The sequence below is a fragment of the Microcaecilia unicolor genome, chromosome 3 (genome assembly GCF_901765095.1).
Source record: "Microcaecilia unicolor chromosome 3, aMicUni1.1, whole genome shotgun sequence".
In the NCBI taxonomy this organism is placed as follows: Eukaryota; Metazoa; Chordata; class Amphibia; order Gymnophiona; family Siphonopidae; genus Microcaecilia; species Microcaecilia unicolor.
The window spans coordinates 62,224,429-62,251,511 of NC_044033.1; positions in this window are offsets into that span (position 1 = coordinate 62,224,429).

The window sequence follows — 27,083 nt, forward strand, 5'->3', positions numbered from 1 at the left end:
TCTCAGAAACATATTAAACAGAATCGGTCTCAGTACTGACCCCTGAGGCACTCAACTACTCACCTTCTTTTCCTCTGAGCAAATTCCATTTACCACTACCCTCTGTCTGTGAACCAGTTTCCAATCCAGTTCACCACTTTGGGTCCTATGTTCAGCCCTCTCAGTTTATTCAAAATTATGTGAGGAACTGTATCAAAGGTTTTGCTGAAATCCAAGTAGATTACATCTAACGCAATGTCCTTTTATCCATAAGAACATAAGAGTAGCCATACTGGGTCAGACCAGTGGTCCATCTAGCCCAGTTTCCTGTTTTCCAAAAAGTGGCCAAGCCAGGTCACTGGCAGAACCCAAATCGTGGCAACACTCCATACTACAAATGCCAGGGCAAGCAGTTGCATCCAGTGTCTGTCTCAATAGCAAACTATGGACCTTTTCTTCAGGAATTTGTCCAAACCTTTTTTAAAGCCAGATACGCTAACTGCTGTTACCACATCCTCCAGCAAAGAGTTCCAGAGCTTAACTATTCATTGAGTGAAAAAATATTTCCTCCTATTTGTGTATTCTGTAAATTTTCAGTGGCCACCCGATGGTTTGGATCCTGGGACCACTAGGAAATATTATTTGCATAATGTTACTGATTGTACTAGCGTGGGAGTAGTTTATTGTATCATGTGCCCTTGCCATATGTATTATATAGGGCACACAAAACGCCAGCTGAAGAACAGGCTGGCTGAATACACCAGCAACATTAGGATTGGTAGACAAGATGCATCGCTAAGTAATCACTGGACAACGAGCAATCACGTGATTGAGGATTTAAGATGTTTAGTACTTAGACAAATCACCCCCCAGAGAGGTGGAGGTGATGTCACAGCATGGCTGTTGTCCATTGAAAAAAGATTTATCTTTGAATGGGATACGGTGGCTCCCAGGGGTCTAAACCTGGAGGTGGAGTGGATATGATTAGGCCTCTCCCCATCCAGGTGCAAAACATTACAGCAGGGTGATTTATAGAGGAGTAGCGGAGGTGAATGCTTAATTTAGCAACAGCATCAGGGAAGCTCACAGAGAGTCCCGCGCTGGACCAGGGGCGTAGCCAGACACCCAGTTTGGGTGGGCCTGGACCCCAAGGTGGTGGGCAGAACTCCGACTTGTCCTACAAGTGATTTGGTTTTTCCCTCTCTCGGCCTGCAATGCCATATTGGTCTTTCAAACATCCCCTCTCCCCATATACCTTTTAAATAGCAGATTTTCACCGGCAGCAAACAGTTGTTGGGAGTTTTTGGCTGGTGGGGCTTGGGGTCCCTGCCAGCCACATTATAGGTGTGCTGCTAGTTGGTGGGCCTGAACCTAAAGTGGGTGGGCCTGGGCCCACCCCAGCCCACCCTTGGCTATGCCACTGCGCTGGACTCATTATCCGTATGGTAAGCTGCCAAAAAATTGATTTACAAACAGTATTAGTATGCATGGTCAAGTGTTGTATGAAGAAGTGGTGAAGAGGATTTGTTAGCAAATGAGATTAGTTTAAGTTGTGTGTTGTTTTAGGGGTTAAGAGATGTTCCTTCTGAGGAAGGCATTTGTCCGAAATGCGGTCTCGCATCGAGGAGCGGTTGATGAGTCAGAGGGAGCTCGAGGAGCAAGAGATGAGTCAGAGGGAGTTTAAAGGCTGAAAACAGCATGCAGACTCCAGGAAGCCTCTGACAAATTTCGCTGATCCACTCTGATTGAGCAAGCACAGGGTGTCGTAAGGAGGAGAGGAAGGAACCCCTGGCTTGGGGCTGCGGAGCTTCTGTGCTAATAAGCATATCTTTTTGAACTAACAAAGGAGTATACGTATTACAAAAGGACATAAATACAAGGACTTAAGTTTATGGGAAATATTGATTTATTGCCTCTTTTTTGATCTATGTGGGGATATAATCAATTAATGTTGTATGCGGATTAATGTATGAGTGGGGAAGTGAAAGGTTTGGATGAGTGAGTTCCAGAATCAGCATAGGTGATTATTGTTAGATATATGATCATATTTAATACAAAGAATGAAATATTAAGGAAGTACGTATTTGTGAAAATTAAATTTTAACTGCCAATCCTTAGACCATTCTTCTAATTTTTGTAGATCTCTTCTCGTGTTTTCTACTCGCTCGGGGACATCTGCTCTGTTTGTAATCTTCATCTCATCCACAAAAAGACAAATTTTTCCTCCTAACCCTTTGGCAATGTTGATCTTAAATATATTAAATAGAATTGTCCCCAGCACTGATCCCTGAGGCACTCCACTACTCACCTTCCTTTCCTCCAAGTAGGTTCTATTTACCACCACCCTCTGTCGACTGTCAGTCAACCAATTTCCAATCCAGTTTACCTCTTTAGTTCCTAACCTCATACTGCTCATCTTATTTATGAGGTGCCTGTGAGGAACTGTATCAAAGGGTTTGCTGAAATTCAAGTAGATTACATCTAGTGCATGTCCTTTATCCAGTTCTCTGGTCACTCAGTCAAAGAAATCGATCAGATTCATTTGGCAGAATTTTCCTTTGGTAAAACCATGCTGTCTTGGATCGTGCAGTAAATTAGATTCTAAGAAGTTCAATATTCTTTCCTTCAGCAGAGTTTCCATTAGTTTTCCAACTATGCAAATGAGTCTTACTTACCTGTGGTTTCCTACTTCTTCCCTGTCCTCACTTTTGTGAAGCGGGATCACATCCACTGTTCTCCAATCCTGTAGTACCTCTCCTGTCTCCAAGGATCTATTAAACAAATCCTTAAGAGGTCCCACCAGGTCTTCTCTGAATTTCCTCAATATTCTTGGATGTATCCCATCTGGCCCCATGGGTTTTGTCTACTTTCAGTTTTTCAAGTTGTACATAAACATTTTTTTCTGTGAATGGTGTGACATCTACTCCATTCACATATAGTCCACACTAGTAGCAGAATGATTGTTAGGTGTTGACATTCTTATGTTAATTTCATTTTTAGAATATTATATAGGGAGGAGTTTTCCCTGAAGAAGCCCTATTGATGGGCAAAATTAATAGCTGGGGTTGGATAATGGACAGTGGATAGTAATTGAAAAGCAGAACTCACTTTGGTGAAACTTAATTTTTGAAGTTTTTGCTGGAATAATAGTGGCTTCTTTTTATTATTTGTTCTATGTGAATGAACTTACATGTTGAGTGAGGTTGAAAAGTAGTCTTCTGTGTCACTGTATACAGCGTGTTGATGATTAAGTGAAAGGGCTTTTTGAAGGAGCTCAACTCATTTATAGGATAAATTATGTTTTCCATAGTGGGTTCTAGTGAGTTTATGGAGGAAAGATTTGGAAGGAGTGATGAGCCAAAGAAGTTTAGTGATACTTATGAAAACATATATACAGAAAGATGCAGAAATTTAATTGAAATATTCTTGTAAGTGACTATCACATTTGACAAACCATTTTATTTTATTGAAAGAGTGAAAAAAGAAACAAGAAAAAATATATATTTTTTTGTGATTATGGTCCATGCTCTTTACTTGGGTGCTCTTTTACTAAGCTGTGGTAAAAAGTGGCCTGTGATATCAGCTCACAGGACAAATCCCTCCTCTCAGTACCCTTCTCCACCACTGCCAACTCCAGGCTCCGCCCTTTCTGCCTCGCCTCACCCTATGCTTGGAATAAACTCCCTGAGCCCATACGCCAAGCCCCCTCCCTGCCCATCTTCAAATCCTTGCTCAAAGCCCACCTCTTCAATGTCACTTTTGGCACCTAACCATTGTACCTCTATCTAGGAAATCTAGACTGCCCCCAATTTGATTGACTGCACTTTTTTGTCCTTTAGATTGTAAGCTCCTTTGAGCAAGGACTGTCCTTCTTTGTTAGATTGTACAGCGCTGCGTAACCCTGGTAGCGCTTTAGAAATGTTAAATAGTAGTAGTGTAGGGCTTTCCCACCCTTTGAGGCCACTTTTAGTGCTGCTGTAAAATGGCCGCTCTTCCCATTTTCTGTATTAATGGCCACACACTTATTTTCCCATTAGCTCATGGCCATTATTGTGAGATCCCTTACTGCCACCTATTTACTATGTGGTAAGGGCTCCCATGCTAACCATACACTAACTGGTTAGCACATGGCGATGGGCATGCCTAACTATATTTCTATTTTTTTAGTATATGGGTAGTAAGTGCTGAACAGAAAACTACCATGGGACGCCTTGAGCGTGCCTCATTGTAGTGAATTTAACCTGTGGTAAACACACATTAGTGCTTACCGCAGCTTAGTGAAAGGGTCCCACGGTTTGTTGATTTATTTTCACAGATTGTGAAAAGTCTTTTTGTTGGATTATTTGGGGTTTTCATTTACATTTGCTGCTTACTGTATCTTGTTTTACCTTCCTGTTATTTTCTGTAGCACTCTACAAGCTGAGCACATCCTTTAAATTATAATAAGGCAATAGGAATCTAGATAGTCCCATAAAATGCCCTGCCATTCAATTACGGCTACTGAAATGAGAGCATGCTGTGATCCATCAAGTACCTGACAATTTTGCTGTAAATAGCGAACCACTGGGTATTATCACACCTTTAGAATATCCATTTCTATTATGTGGTCTATTATATTATATTAAATTTTATGACATTAATTAATAGAGGCTTCTGTTTGTCAGTGAATCCAGTGTTAACAACAGCACAATAGCGACCTGAAGCCTAAGACCTTTTTAAATATTTTGTGAGGCACTGGTGTGGCTGCCACCCTCTGACTCAGTGACTGGGGACAGGCAACCTTTTGTCTTCCTCAGTGCCCGCCTCCCTACCTCTCCCTTTTTGAAATGTAAACATACCATATTGCTCTTTGTCATTAGATTTTGCATTGTGCCTGGAGGGGGGCAAACAGGGTGACATCATCCAATTAGTCATAAACTGGCAGAGGAAGGTTCTCCTGGAGCAGGGACTGGAAGAACTGGTTGTCTGTCACAATTATTATTAATGAGTGATGAGCTAGTCAGTTGGATTTAATCATATCCCTGTAGAGTGCCTTGAGGTCAAGGGTTTGTTTGTTTTGTTTTGAGTCATAATGTTCTAGCATGATCCACCTGCAAGGTAAATCATTAACTCTTCCCCAGCAGTGTACTAGGCGGAGATAAAACCTGTGTAAGGAATAACTTTTGTTACAGCCGTCAAATTATATTACCAGTTATTGAGAATAACAATCAAAGATATCTGCAGCCCATCTGTACATGTATATTTTAGAAATATATAACTATTCATAACCCAACTCCCACAGCATTAAACATAATATATAGAAGGCATATTTAAATATTGTTGGATCGGTCAGAAATGCATATTTCAACCCTTAGGCAATAAAATCAAATATAGGGTAAATATGTAATCTTCATTGATCCATAAGGTACAAAGGGGGTCTTTTACGTAGGCACACTGGCAATTTTAGTGCGTGTTAAAAATAAGCACGTGCTAAACACTAAAGATGCCCATAGGAATACATTGGCATCTTTAGCGTTTAGTGCACGCCTATTTTTAACGCATGCTAAAAACGCCAGCGTGCCTACATAAAAGACCCCCAAAGTCTTTCTCATATACTGTGAAAAACATAAAGGGTACATATCTTTAATTTATTTCTTCATCAGGTTTTTAATTATAGATTCATTATTGTGGTAAATTTAATAATTGCTAGTGAACTGAAGACACCTTCAGCAGGACGGGTGTGCCTGAGAAGGAGCCTTTTGCACTGCATTTGATCAACCGGAGAAGGCAGGCTTGTGAGGAGAGCAGATTGGGGCAACACGGTCTTAATAGAAACCACAGGAAATATATACCATAATGAATATCCTCAAACTACTCCTAATAATCTACTCCCTAACACTGATCCACTCAACACTAACCATCCCACTTGCAGAAAACAACATCATACCCATACTACACAATCATCAAACTGTTAACCTAAACAAAGGAAGAACACTTACATGCAGTGGTGTGCTGGAGCCGGCTCTCAAGTTATTTTTTTCAGAATTTTGGGAGCCAGTTGTTAAAGTAGTTACTTTAACAACCGGCTCCCAAGATTTGGGCTCTGGTCCCCACTTGACAGTGTCGATGGTGTCCCCTCGATGGCGTCCCCTGTGGCTTTGGGCATCTTCTTCTCTTTCTCTCTCTCTGTTTCCCCTCCCCCCAACCCCAACCAGCGCCATAGACTAGCTCTTTGAAAGAGTAATCATGACGCCAAAGAGTTCTTGCTCGTCCATTGGTTGAACTCCCGGCAAGAGCTGGCCAACTACGCGATGGGCTGCCCAGTCTCCGCTTCCTTTCGTTCCCTAATGAAGAACTTTCCCTTAAAAAAAACATATGTACACTGCAAAATAGATTACAACCAGATACACCCAGGACTGAGAGTGTTTTCAGACACTAACAGAGGGGAAAATTATACTGCTCATTCAATTACGATTCGGTAGCTGGGGCAGTGGAACACCTGTTTGGTTTCTGATGCGGGTTAGGAAAGTAGTGGTGGGGAGCAGTTGCCTATCCTATATTGGTAACTATGATCATAATGAAAACAAAAGGAAGCAGAGAGCACACAACATGAAGCCTTTTATTAGTAAATCGACCAGTTTTCATTACTGATCTCGTCTCTAGCAAAACACTGTCATTTTATATAATATCATTTAATATGAAAGTACTGTATGCATATCACCTCTCTTCTTTTGCTTTGCACGCCGCGCTTAATTTTTTTTTAAGCAGTGTTAACACGTCAGTAGGAACAGGCTGCTTCAGCCAATCCCAGGGGCCTTCCTTCAGCCCTCGGGGGTGAAGCACGCTGAAGGAAGGCCCCTGGGGTTGGCTGAAGCAGCCTGTTCCTGCTGACATGTTAACACTGCTTAAAAAAATTAAACGCAAAAGACGGACAAGAGGCAAGGAAGTATGAGGGGAGAGAGCAGAGAGGTGCTGCTTGGGGGGGGGGGGGGGGGAACGACAACAAGGGAGACAACCAGCTAGGTACTACATGTGGAAGGGGAGGGAGAGAGAGAGAATCTGCAGGGTAGGGTCGAGACTCTGGACAGAGGTGCTGCTTGGGGGGAGGGCAACGAGGGAGACAAATACTGCATCATGGGGGGGGGGGGGGAGGAAACAAGGGAGGCAGCCAGCCAGGTACTGCATGGGGGGAGGTTGGAGGGAGGGAGGGAGAGAAGTGCTGCATGGGGGGGGGGGTAAGGAAGGAGAGAGTTGCTGCTTGGGGAGTCAAAGAAAGAGAGAGGTGCTGCATTGGAGGGAGCAATGAGGAAGATAGGCACTGCATGGGGGGGCAAGGAGAGAGTGAAGTGCTGCATCAGGAGGGGTAGAGAGGGACAGAGTTGCTGAATAAGGGGTGGGTCAATGAGGGACAGAGGTGCTGCATCAAGATGGGTGCAAAGAAGCAGAGAAGTGCTGGATAGAGAGGTTAGGTACCAAAGAAAGAGATTCGGTGAGGGGAAGACAAGGGCCACAGAGAGGGAAAGAGGTGCTGGACTTTGGGGAAGGGGATGGGGATTGGAAGAACAAGAAAGAGAGAGAGGTGCCAGGATATGCGGGGAAAGAAGGAAGAGGGAGAAGTGCTGACCCTGCAAAGAGGAGACAACAAGAAGTGAGGGAAGAGTGAAGAATACTTGCTGGACCCCTGGGGGGAGAGAGAGGGGGAGATGCTAGCATGTGGCTAGGGGCATAGGGACACAGAAGAGATATGTTGGATAGGGCAAGAATAGGAACACAGAGATGGGAGATGCTCAATATGGTAGGAAGATAGGGGGTGATGCTGGATCAGGCAGATAGGGATGCAGAGAGAAGATGGATGGTGGACATGAAGAGAGAGTAAGTGCCAAATGGACAAGTAGACTCCGGCAAAACAGTTAAGGAAGAAAGAGGGATGCAGAGAGAAGATGGATGGTGGACATGAAGAGAGAGCAAGTGCCAAATGGACAAGTAGACTGGCAAAACAGTTAAGGAAGAAAGAGGAAAGCAGAAATCAGAGACTGGGACCAACAGAATAAGAACAAAGAAATGACCAGACAATGAAGGTAGAAAATGACATTTATTTTCTATTTATTGTTTAGAATATGTCAGTATTTGGAATGTGCGTCTGCCAGAACTGGTTTTAGACATGGCTGGGGGCCTGGGGCCCACAAGAAAAACCTTACTCATTGGTCTTCAATGAGCAGAATAGCAGTGGTAAATCTCCAGCATTGAGATGGGCCACCTTTGCTGGCAAGGATATCAAGTCCCGCCAGCTAAATTAAATGGAGTGCTGCTGCTCCCCGCTGCCTGTTTCTGGCTCTGAGCAGCATGCCAGGACTTCTCGCACAAGTATGCATGAGAATTCCTGGCATGCTGCTCAGAACCAGAAATAAGCAGCAGGGAGTGGCGGTGGTCCATTTATTTGGCTGGTGGGGCTTGGTTCCTTGCCAGCAAAGGTATGTCTAGCATACCCGCATGGGGAGGGAGGGGGAGAGAGAGAAATGCATTGCCCCCCTAGTCTACCCAGGGAAATTGCAGGGCTGTCTATGCAGAGAGAGAGAGCCTGTTAAAAATTTTCCAGCACACCACTGGTTGTACATGTTATATGCAGGTGCTTTCTCTGTGCCTAGTGGGTTCACAATCTAAGGTGGATTTTTTTTTGTACCTGGGGCAATGGAAGTTAAGGGGGTCTTTTACTAAGGTGTGCTAGTGTTTTTAGCTTGCACTAAAAATCAGCTGGCGCTAAACGTTTAGCACCAGCTGATTTTTAGCGCAAGCTAAAAACGGTAGCACACCTTAGTAAAAGACACCCTAAGTGACTTGCCCAGGGTTATAAGGAGCTACCGTGGGAATTGAACCCAATTCCATAGGATTTCAGCTCACTGCACTAATCATTAGGCTCCTCCTTTCCTCGTAATGATTTCAAAAGAAAGCAACAGGTAAGCTTGACCAGACAAGAGATTACACCCTGCAATTATAGGCTAGGTGCTCTATCTAGTACATGATTTTTATTTCCATGTGAAAGGTTCACTCCCTTCTCCATCAAGTGCTGCAGCTTTTCTCTTGGAAACATTACAGATATTCACATTTCATAAAATGTAATTATTTATTTTGCTAATGTCAGTTGCTTTGCCCATACCCACGGGCATATACAGTACATGTCAACCAGCGTCATCATACAACTTTTTATAATTTTATTTTTATTAGTTTACACTATAATAACCAAGTAAGCCTTAAAAAGAAATATAAGAGCAGTAAGAAGAATGCATTCAAAGAAAAGTCCCTTTAGAGGACTTAAATACAAATCTATACATACATCTAGCTTCTCATACATCTGCACACAACTATGGAATGAATTACCGATCACCATAAAAACAACACAGGACTTAACAACCTTCCGAAAATTACTGAAGACTTACTTATTCAGAAAGACGTACAAAAAGGATCCCCCACAACGATCTGACTCCTAAATTACTCCAAATACAACTATTATGGAATTCTTCTAATTTGTTTATTTTAATTACATCCTCATTACTGAATATGATATCTCGTCCTGATATCATTATACTATGTTTTATCTATTTATCCAATTCCAAGCCTACATGATATTCTTATGAACCTTTATTTGCAACAATTCTGAAATTATTATTCCGTTAATATGATTGCCATGATATTCTTATGCACCTTTCTGTATCTATATTCTGAAATTCTTATTCCATTAATGTGAGTGTTGTTGTAACATTTTGTAAGCCACATTGAGCCTGCAAATGGGTGGGAAAATGTGGGATACAAATGCAGCAAATAAATAAATAAATAAATAAATAAATAAATAAATAAATAAATAAATAAATAAATCTGGTCCTCAATTAAGGGGGATCCATTAAGAAAAGCTTAGGACATCATCCCAAAAGGGAAAAACAGGCAAATTGGTAGAAACACCTTACATTCAATTATAATGGGGGAGGGGGTAGGCATCTAAAGGAGCTACGAGTGTCTTATTTATGGTGACAAATTAGATAAGTGAGAGGGATAACCCCCCCCCCCACACACACACACACACATATTTCTTATCTTTATACTTAATGAAACCTTTACATGGACATTTCAAATAGAAAACTATTCCCAATTTAATTATATCTGACCAGGGGCAGACTAACAGGGATAGGCCCTTAACTAATAGGTGGTAATGATTGCTCAGGAACCTTTGAAACTACTACTACTACTACTTAACATTTCTAAAGCGCTACTAGGGTTACGCAGCGCTGTACAATTTAACTTCCATATTTAATAAATATGGCCATGATATTCAGACTGCGGGAGATAACCGGGCTGTCTCCCGCGGTCGGCACTAAACCTGGATATTCATTGCCGGTCTGTTTCTAGTGACCGGCATTGAATATCCGTTTTTAACTTTGGCCGTTCGACTTTAATCAGCCAAGCTGATATTCAGCACTGACCAGTTAAAGTCAGACTGGCCAAAGTTATTCCAGCTAACTGGAGGCCAAATATGACTGCCAAAATTGTCTGGTTTGATTTTGAAAATTGGCGAATAGCCGGTTATATCGCCGATATAACTGGCTATCGTCAAGCCACTAACCGGTGATATTCTGTGCTGGATAGCCACTTAAGTGCCATTTTAGCGGCCATTTGCTTTTAAATATTGGGCGGTATGTCTTTTGGAGTTACTGATAGAGATTTGGGAAAATTCAATATTCTTATATTATGTGTTTCCCTAAATTCAAAAAACCTGGTAGTTTGTCATACCATCTGGCAGAAGCCTCTTCCATAACCTTAACCAACTCTTCTTTATCCCACCAGTCTTTTATTGTTGGGGCATTCAGGTGTTTCCATTTGGCAGCCAACAGCAAATAATTTGCCAAATCCCTCTTATTTAAACATCTACTAGTTTTGTCTTGATTATTATTGTGGTTATCCATCTGTAAAACGTTATTTCTATGTTTTGCTTTTCAACATTGGTTATATTTGTTTATATATTATAATAAAAATATAAATTTAAAAATGTTCTTAAATTAACACCACATAGAGAATTTGCTAGAGCTTCAGTTTTCATTCGTAGTGCAAATAAATAATTTATCATTGCTGAACAGCAATTCTGAATAGCAGTACCTTTTCTTTCAATTGTCCCATTCCTCTGTATTTATAGCACATTTCTGTTCTGCTCCAAATCCACAATTCTTAGGGCATTCTTTTGCACCATTAATTTAATTTCACTTACTTGTACATGTGGAGGGGCATAATCGAACGTCGCTGGCGAAATAGATTGCCGGTGATGTATTTTGGCAGCGGCGCAACAGCTGGCCGGCACCGTATTATCGAAAAAGATGGCCGGCCATCTTTTTTTTTGATAATATGGTTTAGCCCGGCCAAATGCCACAGTTCGCCGGGTTTGAGATTGCTGGTTTTGTTTTTCAGCGATAATGGAAAAAATGCCGGCCATCTCAAACCCGGCGAAATCCAAGGCATTTGGTCATGGAGGAGCCAGCATTTGTATTGCACTGGTCCCCCTCACATGCCAGGACACCAACCGGGCACCCTAGGGGGCATTTCTAACAATATTTAAAAAATACAAAAAAAGCTCCCTTACCTTGGGTGCTGAGCCCCCCAAATCCCCCCCAAACCCACTCCCCACAACTCTACAACATTACCATAGCCCTTATGGGTGAAGGGGGGCACCTACATGTGGGTAGAGTGGGTTTTGGGGGGGTTTGGATGGCTTAACATTTACCACCACAAGTGTAACAGATGGGGGGGATGGACCTTGGTCTGCCTGCCTGAAGTGCACTGCACCCATTAAAAACTGCTCCAGGGACCTGCATACTGCTGTCAGGGATACAGGCTGGCAAACAAGGTTTTGATTTGTATTTTTTTAGTGTGGGAGTGGGTTGGTGACCACTGGGGGAGTACGAGGAGGTCATCCCCTATTCCCTCCAGTGGTTATCTGGTCAGTTGGGGCACCCTTTTGAGGCTTGGTCGTGAAAATAAAAGGACCAAGTAAACCTGGCGAAATACTGCTTAACGCCGCTTTTTTTCCATTATCCACGAAAGCCGCCCATCTGGTAGCCACGCCCATGCCCGCCCATGTCCCGCCTTCGCTTCGCCACCGACACGCCTCCTTGAACTTTTGCTGGCGAGGCAACGGGGAAAGCGGCGATGCTGTCAAAAAAGCCGCTTTCGATTATACCGATTTCGCCGCTTTTGAGAGATCGCCAGGAAATGGCCGGCGATCACTTTCGAAAATAAGCCTGATAGTATATGTGTACATTTAAGTAACCTCTCAAACTGATTTGAGGAAAAAAGTTGCTGTCTTTGAAGAAATAAAGCAGAGAAAGTTAAAGAAGCAGTAGTTTCCTCCAACTTAGCTACATAGTCCATCTGCGAATGCAAAGGTACAGTCTCTGCCTCCCAGCACACCTTGGCAGGAACAACCTTTCTTTCTAGAATGTGCACCACATAAACTATTCCTTAATGGGGTGCAGTTCCAGAGGCAGTTCCTGCCTTATTGAGTCACAGCCACCATGGAGTCTGCTGTATGTTAGGAAATACCTGTCCCAAAAGAAGCTGCTGAGCTACCCGGCAATGGTGTCGATTGATCTGCGAACGCCACACAGACTTTCTCTGAAGGATCAAAGCAAGTCACTTGTCGGTCCTTCAGGACTGAGGAAAACTTCAGCTGACAGTTGGGATGACAAACTCCCTGCCAAGTTCTTCATTGTGATATAATTGAAGAGGAAAGAAAATATGACCCACTCTATAAAGTTAGGCCACTACCATCTTGGATCCCTGTCATCGTACAACTTTAATGAAAGAGGAACCATGTCAGTAACAACATTGGGTAAGGCAGGTCATCAGCTTATATACTGTGTGTTTGAATGAATCAAGCAGGGAAAAGCTGGTGTGTGGGTAATCCATTCCATCTGCATGTATAGGTGCAGAGGATTAGGGAAGAAGGTGTAACATAGTAACATAATAGATGATGGCAGATAAAGACCTGTATGGTCCATCTAATCTGCCCAAAGAGATACACTCATTACTTAAGGTATGGAGTGAAACAAGGTGTGTATACCTGAATTTGATTTGTCCTATTTTCAGGGCAAATACCATAGAAGTCTGCCTATCACTGTCCTTGTTCAAAAACATTTGAAGTTGTGATCAAAGCCCATTCCAGCCCATCCAAATCTATCCAGCCACGATTAAGGCAAAGACTGTAGAAGTGCGCCCCATACTGGCTTTGCTTCACAATTACCAGTGTTGCCACCTAGTCTCTGCTAAGCTTCTTTGGATCAGTTCCTTCTAAACAGGATTCCTACGTGTTTATTCCAGTGAAAATGGGACACTCTTTATCAACTTGGTGATCAAAAGAACCTCCTTTTACCCTGCCACTACAGAACACAAAAAAGTGCACATCTTTGGGAAACCAGAGAGCCCAAGATATTTTTGCCATCTTCAAGGACTACAGAAAGAAAGTGGATTTAACTTTTTGATTGATAAGGGAGGTGGAGTTGGAGGTAATAAGGGAACCCTTAGTGGAGAGGAGGATACCAAAGTAGCTAAATAAACTCAGACTGGAGTGAGGAGTAGTTGCTGCCCCACTAAGTGGCAACTGGGAAGGAGTGAGAACTAAGGGTGGATAAGGGGAACCCAGCCTAAAGCAGGAATCAGGATAGGTTGAGCCTATCCAAGGCCAGGTTGCAACTCAAGAAGTGCATCGCTGGAAGAAGGACAGCCTAAAGGGTCTGTGCCTGAGAAGATAAGGATTGTGATTAGAGGAGTAAGGAGTAGCCTTGGATTATTACCAGCCTCTGGGATGGGTAAAGGGTAGGAGGTCTTGTATATTGTTTAACTATGGGAAAGTACAAAGAAGATCAAGTGTGAATAAAGGGACTAAGATTGTTGTTGTATAAAATCTTGGATTGGTAGGAGGAGCTACTGTACATATAGAGTTATACAAATGGTTTGCTTGCCTCTTGCAGAAAGTTCAGTAAAGCTGAATTTGCATTAAATCAACATTCTTGGTGTTATGTGAATTTTGGAAGTAGTGTTCTGTTCTAGTGGGTGAAATTCTGATTTGGTTACAGAGGAAACAGGGGTAAGCGAGGGCGGCTTTGTGCATACACATCAAGGACAAAGTAGGTGGGAGCAAGCAAAGAAGAGAAAGCAGGGAATAATATACAGACAGTCTACTCACCTCACTCAAGGCGGTGTACAGCAAGAATAAGGAATAGACAATTAAAGCAGTAAAAATATTCAAACAACAATACAAAATATCTTCTGAATGGTATGACAATATATGATTAAGGGCCCTGTTTACAAAGGTGCACTAGCATTTTTAGCGCATGCTAATTGTGTAAACACCCATTCGAATATTATGGGCATCTTCACGGTTAGCGAGTGCTAAAAATGCTAGCACACCTTTGTAAACAGGGTCCTAATTTTGCTGTGTCCTCTTTCTGATATTGTTCCTCAAAATATCTACTACTTGCCATTGTCCTGACCTAGGATATTGGGTCAGTGAGACTCTTGTTCTGACCCAGTTTGGCAGTTCTTATGTTTCAATTGTAAAGATGCGGCATAGAAGCAGTCTGCAGAGAAATAAAAGAATTAGGATTGAAAGATCAATACTGGATATACAAATTGAAATCAGTACTGCCTTGGGGTTAAATAAAGAAGTGGAATGGATGATGGTTTGATCCTGTTCTGTGATTGACTGTAAATGTGGGGAGAGTGGTTATTTAAGAGTTGAGGAAACCACTGCGGTCATCTTGGAGAGCCAAGAAAGGACCACAGCATGTTGATATAGAAGGTATTTAGACCTGGGGTTATGGATTTGTGTTTTGTTTGCTTCATTGGAGACTTTTCTCGTGATGCAGCTATTGGCAAAACACAAATTCATGTCAAAATTGTCTCCCAGTTGAACCTATGGTCCTTTAACATAATTGATTTTTTTTATAAATGAAAAATAATTTTTTGCTATACAATTCAAATATACTGTTATTTAAGGATATTGCATAAATATTTCTTAGCTATGAAAATTCAAAAAATTACATTGACCTGATGAAGATGAATGGAGCTTTACCTCTTTGAGGAGTCCTGAGTTTGGGAAATAAATCTCTAAGGGGCTCTTTTACTAAGCAGTGGTAAGCACTACAAGGCACTACTTCTCAGGTGTCCTGCGGTAGTTCAATATTTTTTAGCACAGGGCTGTGATTGGATGCAGAGAATAGGCATGTCCTGCATTAATCAGGTAGCGTGGGTAAATTGCTGGCACTGCCCGATTAGAGCAGGATTAGCGATGGAGCCCCTACCACCTACAAGGACTCCCGCACCAATGGCCATGTGCGAATTGGGAAATTAGCACATGGTCATTAATGGGAACAGAGAAATTACAGCTATTTTACATTCACACAAAAAGTGGGCTCAGCATGTGGGAAACCCACGCGCTAAAAATAGTACAGGCCACTTTTTAGTGCAGCTTAGTAAAATGGCCCCCAAGACCTCTGAAGGTCTTTAAAAAATGTTTTTTCCCCCTATAATTTGGATTAGGGTATTGGACAGTCTTTGTAAAATAGGCAAAACACATGATAAAACTTTATTATGTTCAACACACCCTTTTTTCCAGCTATTAGCAAGTTTTGTAATTGTAGACATCGGGGCTACTGCATGTTTGTACCAGTATGCAAAATTCCTTGTAAGTACCAATTGCTGTTGTATAGGAGAAGTAATGCTAATTTCTTTTGATGGGCTGAAAGGTCCTTTTTTCATAATTCATACTGTTGCCAACAATGGAAGAAATCAATATCTAGTTTCTTGTGGTTGTAGGCTGTTATCATTTAGTGACAGTTGATATATTAGTTCTCTGCAATCAGCAGGATTGCATGTGTGTGCACTATCAACTTTTACGGTATATTTCATTGGTAACAGTAACAATGGCTCAGCATTCCATTTTTCACTCCTGTCCTTGAAAGTACGAATTGATAAATGAAACAAAACTTGCACCACAGAATGCTATATACTTTCCCTTTCACATACTTCAGCACAGTCCATGGTAGGATAGGCTTGGGATTTGGTTAAGAACCTGATAAGCAATGATAAAGGAAAAGGCTCATGAAACTGCCACTCCTCAACAAAAATTTCAGTCAGTGTATTTTTTTTTTTTGGTCCAACATATTTTATTAAATTTAAACATGTAAATACAACAAGGTAAAGGATATATTGAACAATGAACAAGCAACTACTAAATAAGGGGCCCTTTTACTAAGCCGTGCAAGCGTCTACACGCACCCAACATGCGCTAAAATAGAGTTACCGCCAAGCTACCATGTGGCTCTTGCGGTAATTTCATTTTTGGTGCTCATCTGATACGCACGGCTGAAAAATATTTTCGGACACGTGCCAAGTGGCATTCGACGCACGTAGGTCATTACCGCCCAGTTACCACGTGAGACTTTACTGCTAGGTCAATGGCTAGTGGTAAGGTTACAGATCCAAAATAGACACGTGGCAATTTTGATTTTGCCACACGTCCATTTACAGGCTCACTGAAAAATGGATTGGCACGTGCCCAAAACCCGCGCCTACACTATCGCAAGCCATTTTTCAGTGCACCTTAGTAAAAGGACCCCTAAATGCCCACTGACTATCCAGCTTATAATTGAAAAAGAAAAATGCCTATATTGCGACCCAAATCGGGAGATAGACGTTTATCTCACAAAAACGAATAAAGCGGTATAATCGAAAGCCGAATTTGGACGTTTTCAACTGCACTCCGTCGCGGATGCGGACAAAGTTGATGGGGGCGTGTCGAAGGCGTGGTGAAGGCGGAACTGGGGCGTGGTTATTGGGCGATCAGAGATGGGCGCCTTTCGCCGATAATGGAAGAAAAATATGCGTTTTTAGCGAGAATTTAGGGCACTTTTCCTGGACCCTGTTTTTCCACGAATAAGGCCCCCAAAAGTGCCCTAAATGACCAGATGACCACTGGAGGGAATCGGGGATGACCTCCCCTGACTCCCCCAGTGGTCACAAACCCCCTCCCACCACAAAATATGCCATTTCACAACTTTTTATTTTCACCCTCAAATGTCATACCCACCTCCCTGGCAGCAGTATGCAGGTCACTGGAGCAGTTATTAGGGGGTGCAGTGGACTTCAAGCAGGTGGACCCAGGCCCATCCCCCCCACCTGTTACACTTGTGCTGGTAAATGGGAGCCCTCCAAACCGCCCCCCAAACCCACTGTACCCACATGTAGGTGCCCCCCTTCACCCCTTAGGGCTATAGTAATGGTGTAGACTTGTGGGCGGTGGGTTTTGAGGGGGATTTGGGGGGCTCAACATCCAAGGGAAGGGTGCTATGCACCTGGGAGCTCTTTTACCTTTTTTTTTTTTTTTGTAAAAGTGCCCCCTAGGGTGCCCGGTTGGTGTCCTGGCATGTGAGAGGGACCAGTGCACTACGAATCCTGGCCCCTCCCATGAACAAATGCCTTGGATTTATTCGTTTTTGAGCTGGGCGCTTTCATTTTCCATTATCACTGAAAAACAAAAACGCCCAGCTCACAAATTGTCGAATAAAACATGGACGTCTATTTTTTTCGAAAATACGGTTCGGTCCGCCCCTTCACGGACCCGTTCTCGGAGATAAACGCCCATGGAGATAGACGTTTTTGTTCAATTATGCCCCTCTATGTCTCCCTAGTCCCGTTCTGCTCAACTGGAATCCACCTGGCACTGGGCCTTCTTTTTTGCTGCCCCTTTCCTTTGGAATTCTAAGTAGCCCTCTAAACATGGCTGTTTCATCAAGCATTCAATCTCATATGAGGCTTTTGCCATCTCTCATCTTGTTCCTGCAATATTCTATCTTACTCTCCTCCCCCCCCCTCCTTCATTGTATGTTTGATTGTTTCTTGTGTGATTGAGTTCATTGAATCTGTCCTATTAATTATTGCAGTTCCTTTCTGCCTTCTCTTTAGTTTTTAGAGTTGTGCACTGTTGTGATCTGCAAGTTAGTTAATGGTGGTATAACAAATCCAAATAAACTATAACTATAAATCAGGAAACACAGAGGCATAGTTTCAGTCAATATATTTTATTTTGGTTTTGCTGTTAGGAATAAAGGAGTTGCTTAGTGGTATAAACAGTAGGCTGATAACGAGTGAAGACAAGGTTCAAATCTTGTTTCTGTCTCTGACAGTCCTTGTCACCTCTCTCCATTGCCTCAACTACAAACTTAGGAGGCTATTTTGTAACTGTGTGCCTAGAGAATGACACTTGGACAGGGACACCCGATTAATCATGGGGACTGGGACAGAGCTTGTGGGGATGGGACAAGGACAGAGCCCGCAGGGACAGGGCAGGGATGAAGACAGAGCTATAGGAGCGGGGCGGGGAAGGGGATAAAGCTCACAGGGTCAGGGACAAACTTTGTCCCCATTCCCATGGTATCCTCTAATGCAAAAAAATATACAAAACCCAAAAGGGAAAACTCACTATAATAAATCAAATCCAAAAAAGTAACCCTATGAACATTGAGAAGACTTGATAGAATGCAAGAGAGACTCTAGAAATCAAAATTAATTCAATATACTCCCTTATACATTATTACATATTTGAAAATATTAAATAGCATATAAGGGAGTCCTCAGTATCTCTTCCTCCACCTTCACTTAGGAGGGGAAACAGGGTGAATGTGACAACCAAATGGCCTCAACCCGCCAATAACAGGTCACCAAATAGCGTTCTTTTTCAAAATGCAGGCAGACCCCTGTGTACCATCACAGCATTATCGGTACTTCCAACATGCAATAATGTGCTCAAAGTGCAATAACAACTACACTCTCTCAAAACCCTACAAGTCTCATCAAAGTTCATCAAAATAGGACGCTCAAAAATAGAAGCAAAAACTTTCGGATAGAACTCAACATGTCATCTACTATAGAGTCCATGTGCACTTATCTGCAAGTAAATGATGTTACACTTCACATTCCACATGCCAGTTCTACTTCAATGTCTACAAAGCCTTGTTTTGGAAATCCTTCCTCAGGAACTCCCATCTGGCACTGAGCAGTATCCAAACTGACCATGACTGGTATCAACTTGCTTTCAAAGATGGCGACCACAGCTGAAGGACGGTGTCCCGTGTTGTATACCCTTGCCATATACTCAAGTTTATTGAAAAAAACAAACAATTATATTCCGTTCAATGCTATCGTTCAATCCCTGTGGTTTCAATCCAAAACTGTTCACGAAATTGCAAGTACACCATTATATAATCCCTAATAGATATCCCAAATCTGTTCAATGACCAGCCATTTCAACTCCACAAAATGATGATGATATTCAATATAATGGGGTGCCATGGGTGATGTCAAGGAAGCTGTGTGTAATCTGCTATGATGTTCCTGCAATCACAGCTTAATCTTCCCAAAGACAGGATTGTGGAAGACAGGAGAGCTAGACTGAATCTTGAGATTGTTGATGACTTATTCATCCACAGATTAAAAATTATAACAGTGCTTCATAGGACATATTTCTCCCCTGCTAGAGCATACAGAGTGGGTTGTATTTTGTACCCTTGGGTGGATTAGGGTTCCTTGGGGTAGTAGAAATCAATTATTGTTGGGGTTGGAAGGGTGGAGGGTGGTGGGAGGGGAGTTATTATAGTTACTTGTTATTCTTGTTTTCTATTTGTGATTTATAACCAACAGTTGTACAGAATATTGCTCTTTTTAAACTTTAATAAAAAAGATTTAAATATAAAATCATAAGTTTTCGAGGCTTGTGAAGATGAGGGCAATAGAGATATTTCTGTATAAAAACAATAGCAAACATTTATTTATTTATTTATAGCAGTATTTATATCACACATTTTCCAAACATGTTTGGTTCGATGTGGTTTACAATTCGGAAGCAGAGGTAGAGAGGTACATTTTAGGATCATAAAGGTAGAGAGGTACATTTTAAGACTGTAAATGGGAGAGTAGGAGAAAAAGGGAGAGGTCTCAGTTGTGAAAAGAGGGTGGTTGTCAGACTATCATGAAGTGTCTATTTGCGTGGCTTCCTGTTCAGTTTAGAGTAAAATTCAAAATGCTAACTCTGGCTTTTAAAGCAATACATGTTGGTACTCCAGATTATCTATCACCTTTGACACTCCCCTATGTTCCCTCCCATTTATTGCACTCTATCTATGATCACAGATTGATTCTCTCAGGTCCCTCATGTGCTCGGTTGGAATCAAACAGAAATAGCACCTTTTGTTTTCCTGGCCCCCAGCCTTTGAAACAATTTACCTCTGGACTTGCAGTCAGAATTCTCTCATAAACATTTCAGATCTAAATGGCGTCATTTGGCGAGTCTGGGGTGCTGTTTGACAAGGGATGATGGCATCAATGGTACTGTATGCTTGTCTATCCATCTTGGAATGGTTGGGTCTTTTCTATTTTTATGTAATGGAGTTGTATTCCTATTTCTCAGTTTTTACTTTAAATGTAAATTGCCTAGATTTGGTAATTATCAAGATTGGTGATACAGCAAATTTTTAAATAAACATAAACATAAGCATGAATTCTATATCATCAATTCACATGTAATTGCCGTTAAAGAATACTAGCGTAATTCTGTGGTTATCCCTGGGATTCCATATATTGTGCCTTAATTTCCGCGTGGAAATTGAAGCGTATTCTATAATAATGCGTGTAACTTAATTGTTTAACTAGCTAACCAACACTGTTAATTGAATGTTAACAAGCAAATATCAGCACTAATTGGCATTAATTAAGATTTATACGCACAACTTGTTACGTGTATTCTGTAACGTGGTGTGTGTAAATTCTAAGTTGTATAGTTGAAAAGGGGGCATGGCCATGGGCAAGGTGTGAGCATTTCTAAAATCTATGCACATTGTTAGGCGCTCTCGTCTAATTTAGGCATTGGGATTTACGCTAAGTAAAACATGGCATAAATGGCCACGACTAAATATAGTCACATGGAGAAGTGCTTGGCGTAATTCTATATATTGTGTGGAAATTTAAGCCTATTCTATAAAATTTAGGCGTACTATAGAGAACACTCCTAGGCATATTTTTTTCCGCATTGAATTTTGAGGTGCCATATATAGAATCTAGCCTTATCCCCTGGATTCTGTATAGCGCACCTCGCATTCCACACCAAAATCCAAGCATATTCTATAATAATACGCGTAACTTAATTAGCTTAACAAGCTAATCAGCATTATTAACAGCATGTAACAAGCAATAATTAGCACTAATTGGCAATAGTTAGAATTTACGCATAGAACTCGCTGTGCCTAAATTCTAATGTGTGCAGGCAAAAGGGTCATGGTTATGGGTGGGGAAAATGGGTGTTTCATGGGCATTCCAAAATTTTACTTGCAATGTTATAGAATATGGACCTCTGTGCCTAAATCCATGCGCCAGGATTTACACTACGTTTTCATTGGTGTAAATGGAAGCATGTAGTTTTAGGCGCTAGGATATCAACTAAGCATATTCTATATATCGTGTCTAGATCTAGGCACCACTTATACAATACGCTTAGTCGGAAATGTTTTCCGCACAGATTATTTAGGCACTGTATATAGAACCTGGCCCTATCCCCCCGATTCTATATAGCATGTCTAGAGATCCACGCTGAAATCAGCATGGATTTTATAACAATGCACGTAATTTAACAATTTTAACAAGATAATGAAAACTGATAACAGCACTTAGGGCCCCTTTTACAAAGTAGTGTTAAGCCCAACGCAGGCGTCGTTAAAAAGGAAGTACTGTTAGGCTACCACAGCAGCCCAGCGGCAGTTCTCATCTCCAGTGCGTCATCATATCTGGCGCTACAATAATATATCTAATTTTGTAGAGCTGGTGTGTACCTGGCGGTAATCGGGCAGTGCTGTGTGCTGCCAGGTTATCGCTGGGTTAGCATGGGAGCCCATACCGCCACCTCAATGGGTGGTGGTAAGGTCTCCCCCCCAAAATGGCCACTTGGCAAGTGCTTCACTTGCCACACAACCATTTCTTTAAACTCTCCAAAATGAGTGCAGTTACCTAGAGAGTATTTGCAGTGAATGGATCAGATATTCTCTCCCTCAACTCCTTCATAGATGTTGTCCAGCAGCAGCTGAAGGCATCTTACTTTCATTGTTGCTCATTTTTTCCCTAGACTTCATTGTCAGCTGCCAGCTTTTATGAGGTCTGGTGTTTGGGGCCTCACACAGCAGGTAGTTTGTCCCTAAGAAATGCCTAGTACACATAAAGACACCACTTCAACCAGCTGCTGCTGGACAACATCTATGAAGGAGTTGAGGGAGAGAATATCTGATCCATTCACTGCAAATACTCTCTCATTTTGGAGAGTTTGTAGACAATTTGTAGAGTGTGATGGCCTGCATTGAGCACATGGTTTCTTCACCAGCTTTTTTTTTTTTTATTGCTATGGACATTTATTTCAGAAGGTAATCACAGGATCTAGAGCTCACCTTCAAGCATAGGAGCCGACTCTGTGGGTGCTGTGGGTGCTTGAGCACCCCCAATATTGAGAAAATTCCTTCTATGTGTCCAGGGAGGGGTTATTTCCATTGGGCTTAGCACCCCCAATAATTTTGAAAAGTTGGCTCCTATGCCTTCAAGTGTTAAATTTGGGGAACTTTGAATCAGAGTTGATAGGGTTTCTGTGGTACAGTTTCACTTGGTGCAGGATAAGAATGCTGTGCTCTGTAGAAAGCAGAACTTAGAGAATCTTATCAAAAACTGAAATCTGAAGACTTTGAATTTTCTAGTAGTTCCTTTTACATTTCCCCTGTAATTGTTTAGAAGATACTGATGAAGCACATTTCCCAGATCAGTGGGGCTGAGGGATACCCCAGAGGCCATTGCACAGACAATTTAAGTAGGCTTTGTGACCAAATTAACTCAAATCTTCCAAAACCTTCTCTCTCAATGCACACAGACTATTAAAGGGTCCCCTAACGGCAGATCTCCCATTGTATTATTCTCTTCCTTGCTTACTTAGATATTCTGAAGTAGTGCTATACACACTTTCCCTCCTTCTCGCTTGTGATTGACTATATGTAGAGATACATCATTTTCCTTAGGTCCTTTCCAAGTTTTTAATCTTCCTGTGTGATGACTTCACCCTGGGAGCCTCTTCTTTAGTTGTTCCTGTCTTTTTTTTCTCCCTTCCCCTTTTCCTGGTGTTCCTTCTACTGTTGACTCCACCTACATGTTTAGGATTGTAAACTGTTGAGATATGCTTTTTTGCATCTTCAGCAATATATTAAGAGCTTGTAATAAATAAATAAACCTGCACTGTTTTAATTCAAAATTGCAGTGGCATAGCAAGGGGGGGCGGTCCGCCCCGGGTGTCAGCTCAAGGGGGGTGCTCCCTGCCAGCTCCCCCCCGGGTGCAGCATGATGATACCCCCCCCCCCCGGCGTATCAACACCCCCAGACCCAGTGCCTACCCTCAGCTCCGTCCAACCAGCTCCCGCATCCTACCTTTAAAGAAATCTCAGAAGCTGAGGCGAGGCGCAGCGCCTCACGCCTGCATGTAAAAGAAGTGTGGATCGTCTCATTGGGCCTTCCCTCACTCTGTCTGTCCTGCCCTTGCAGAAATAGGAAGTTGTGTCAGCGGAAAGCGGGACAGACAGAGTGAGGGAAGGCCCGATGAGACAATCCACACTTCTTTTACATGCAAGCGCGAGGCGCTGCGCTTCGCCTCGGCTTCTGAGATTTCTTTAATGGTAGGGTGCGGGAGCTGGTTGGACGGAGTTGAGGAGGGTAGGCACTGGGTCGGGGGGGGGTGTTGATGTGCCGAGGGGGGGGATGTCATCGTGCTGCACCCGGGGGGGGGGGGTTCAATGGCGAACTGCCCCGGGTGGCAGCCCCCCTTGCTATGCCACTGCAAAATTGCATGCCCTGTTGTCTTTTGGCAGCCTTGGTCCTCGAGGGCTGCTCAATGAATATGCAGGAGATCTATTTGCATGCCATGCACTGTCTCCATGGCGTGCAAATAGATCCTATGCATATTCATTGGGTAAATCCTAAAAAACCAGACTGGGTTGCAGCCCTTGAGGACTGAGGTTGCCCATCCTTGATGTAAATCAGTGCTTCTCAACCCAGTCCTTGAGCCACACCTATTCCCATCAGGATTTCAGGATATATGTTCGAAAATATATGTTGATGTTCTTGCGCCAAAAATGTCCAAAATAAGCAACCATTTTCCAAACTGAAATGTCCAAAATATGAACGCCAAAAAAAAACAGGCGCAAAAATGTCTATCTAGCATTTTATGTACAAAAATGGTCGCACAGACATCCCTACAGAGCAGACGGACAGTCTAATGGTAAGTACAGTGAACTTTAAACAACAGGACTCAAGTACAAATCCCACCTTAGCTACTTTATTATGTACTGTGAACACCCCAAGCACAGAAAAAAAAACCTACTATACCTAGCTGTACACCACTACAATCACCTTCCAGCCTGCAGGTGTTTCCTATATGTAGGTACGGTAGGCATTTTGTTCTAATGGAGGGCACAATTTCCACCAAACTAGAACTCGTTAGAATGGAATTTGGACCTGGGTTCCCTTGTGTACAGTCCTCTGCACTGACCAGTAGCCTACTCCTGGGAGCTGCTTGCTGCTCTGTTGAGTACGCCTACAATACCTGATGCTGTCATAGCACCTGGTATTCCCTTTCAGTTTCACGTCTTAAGAGGGTGGGAGGGGGACAACATCACCAGGGGGATTATGGAAGGGCCAGGCCTTAATCCCTCCAATGGTCAGCTGGTCAATCAGAGCACCTTTTTGTTACTTGGATGTTATTGAAACAGGTCTAAATGAAAACAACTTTCTTTTTTTGGCTTGGACATTATCACTGAAAGACATCCTAATTTTGGGCCCGCCCTAGTTCTGACCAAAACACACTTCCAACATGCCCCCTTGCTATTTGGAAGAACTCAATGGAAAATGTCCAATTTCTGCCTTTTCGAAAATGATGATTTGGACATTTATGGCAGAAGGACTTTTTTTGACTGTTATGAGATGTTTATGTGCTTCAAAAATGAGTGCCACGGTATCCACTTACCCTTACACACCAAGAGTTTAAACATATTACATAGTCTTATTTAATAATAAGGTAAATAAAGGAATACAGCAGAATTAGCCTATTCTGGAAGTCCCTTTACAGTTGCGGCGTGGACTTGCAACCAACCACGCCCACCTACCTCTCTGACTGGGAATACCGCTGCAAGGTTGTGCTGGACCATATTGCACCTATCCATCTCAAGACTTCCTACATCCGCAACTCTACACCCTGGTTCTCAGCTGATCTCAGAGCCTTAAAAACAGAGACAAGACGTCTGGAAAGATCTTGGCGTAAGCGACCATCGGATGTTGCTCTGGATGCTTGGAAAAGCTGTCACCGCAGGTATAAGTATGCCATCTGGCAAGCAAAGCGAAAATACTTTTCCAGTACGCTACAGTCTGCTGGCAGGGACACCACAAAGATATACCGGCTGATAAACTCTTTCCTTGACACCTGTACTCTAGAATTCTCCAGTGCTGATCTTCCTTCTGCTTCACAGCTTGCAACTTATTTCAACGAGAAAGTCCAGACCTTATGGTCTTCAACTGTTGGCTGTCTCTCTGATGTGGACGACTTCCTAGAATCTTTGACTATGCCTATGGGTGTCTGCCCGGTTGATCGCATTTGGACCAACTTCAGCCGCCTATCACTTGACAAGGTATCCACTGCTTTACTTAAGTTCTCCAACAAACCCTGCAGACTGGATGTTTGCCCGACTCATCTCCTGAAAGTTGCACTAAAGTGTTTTGTTGAAGATCTGACTAGTTACTTCAACTTCATGTTAAGTACTGGATCTTTCCCGCCAGGCCATGGTAATATCCTTTTTACCCCCATTCGGAAGAACCTAAAGATTAAACCAGACGTCATCTCTAACTATTGCCCAGTGGCTTCGATACCCCTAGTTACCAAGTTAATGGAGAGTATGGTCAACGTCCAGCTCAATGAATTCCTGACTGCTTTCGATATCCTACATCACACTCAGTCTGGTTTCCGAGCTCAATATAGCACCGAGACTGTCCTGGTCACCCTCTTATCTAACTTTAAACGAGAGCTATCCATCGGATGGAACATTTTACTGCTTCAATTTGACATGTCTAGTGCCTTCGATATGGTGGACCATGAAATCTTACTTCGTCTGCTGGATTCTTTTGGCATTGGAGGTCCTATCTTACACTGGTTTGCGGGCTTTTTAACAATAAGAACTTACCAGGTCTCAGTGAACTCGGCTACTTCTGACCCGTGGAAAGCCTCCTGTGGGGTTCCGCAGGGCTCTCCATTTTCGCCTGCCTTATTCAATATTATGTTGATGCCTTTAGCTGCCGCTCTCGCAAAACTGGACCTCAACCCCTTCATCTATGCCGACGATATTACAGTCTACATCCCCTTTCGCACCACCGTGTCGGAAATTGTTCACCTCATTGATGCCTGCTTCTCCGCCATAGAACATTGGGCCCAGGTCTTCCGTTTCAAATTAAACAAGGACAAAACACAGTGTCTCATCCTCTCGTCCATCCACACCCCAGTACTTGACAAAATGCTCCCAGTAATGGGCTCTGCCCTTCCGATTGCCACCAGCCTGCGGCTTTTAGGAGTGCAACTTGACACACACCTCCAGCTGGACACTCATGTGCAGTTGGTCTCCCAAAAAATGTTTCATGCCATGTGGAGGCTTCGGCGCATAAGATACTTCCTTACTAGAGATTTGTTCCGCACACTTGTCCACTGGTTTGTCCTCTTCCACTTGGACTACTGCAGCAGAATTTATGCAGGCTGCTAGGCCTCACTGTTGAAAAAGTTCCAAACAGTTCAGAACACTGCCGCGAGACTCATCCTAGGAAAGCGACGCTTTGCACATGCCGAACCCTTGCGCTTCAAATTACACTGGCTGCCTGTACAGGAGCGCATTGCCTTTAAGCTCTGCTCCTTGACCCATAAAATCATCTATGGGCTTGCCCCGGAATATATGCACCCCTTGATCGACCTTCCGCCCAGGAAT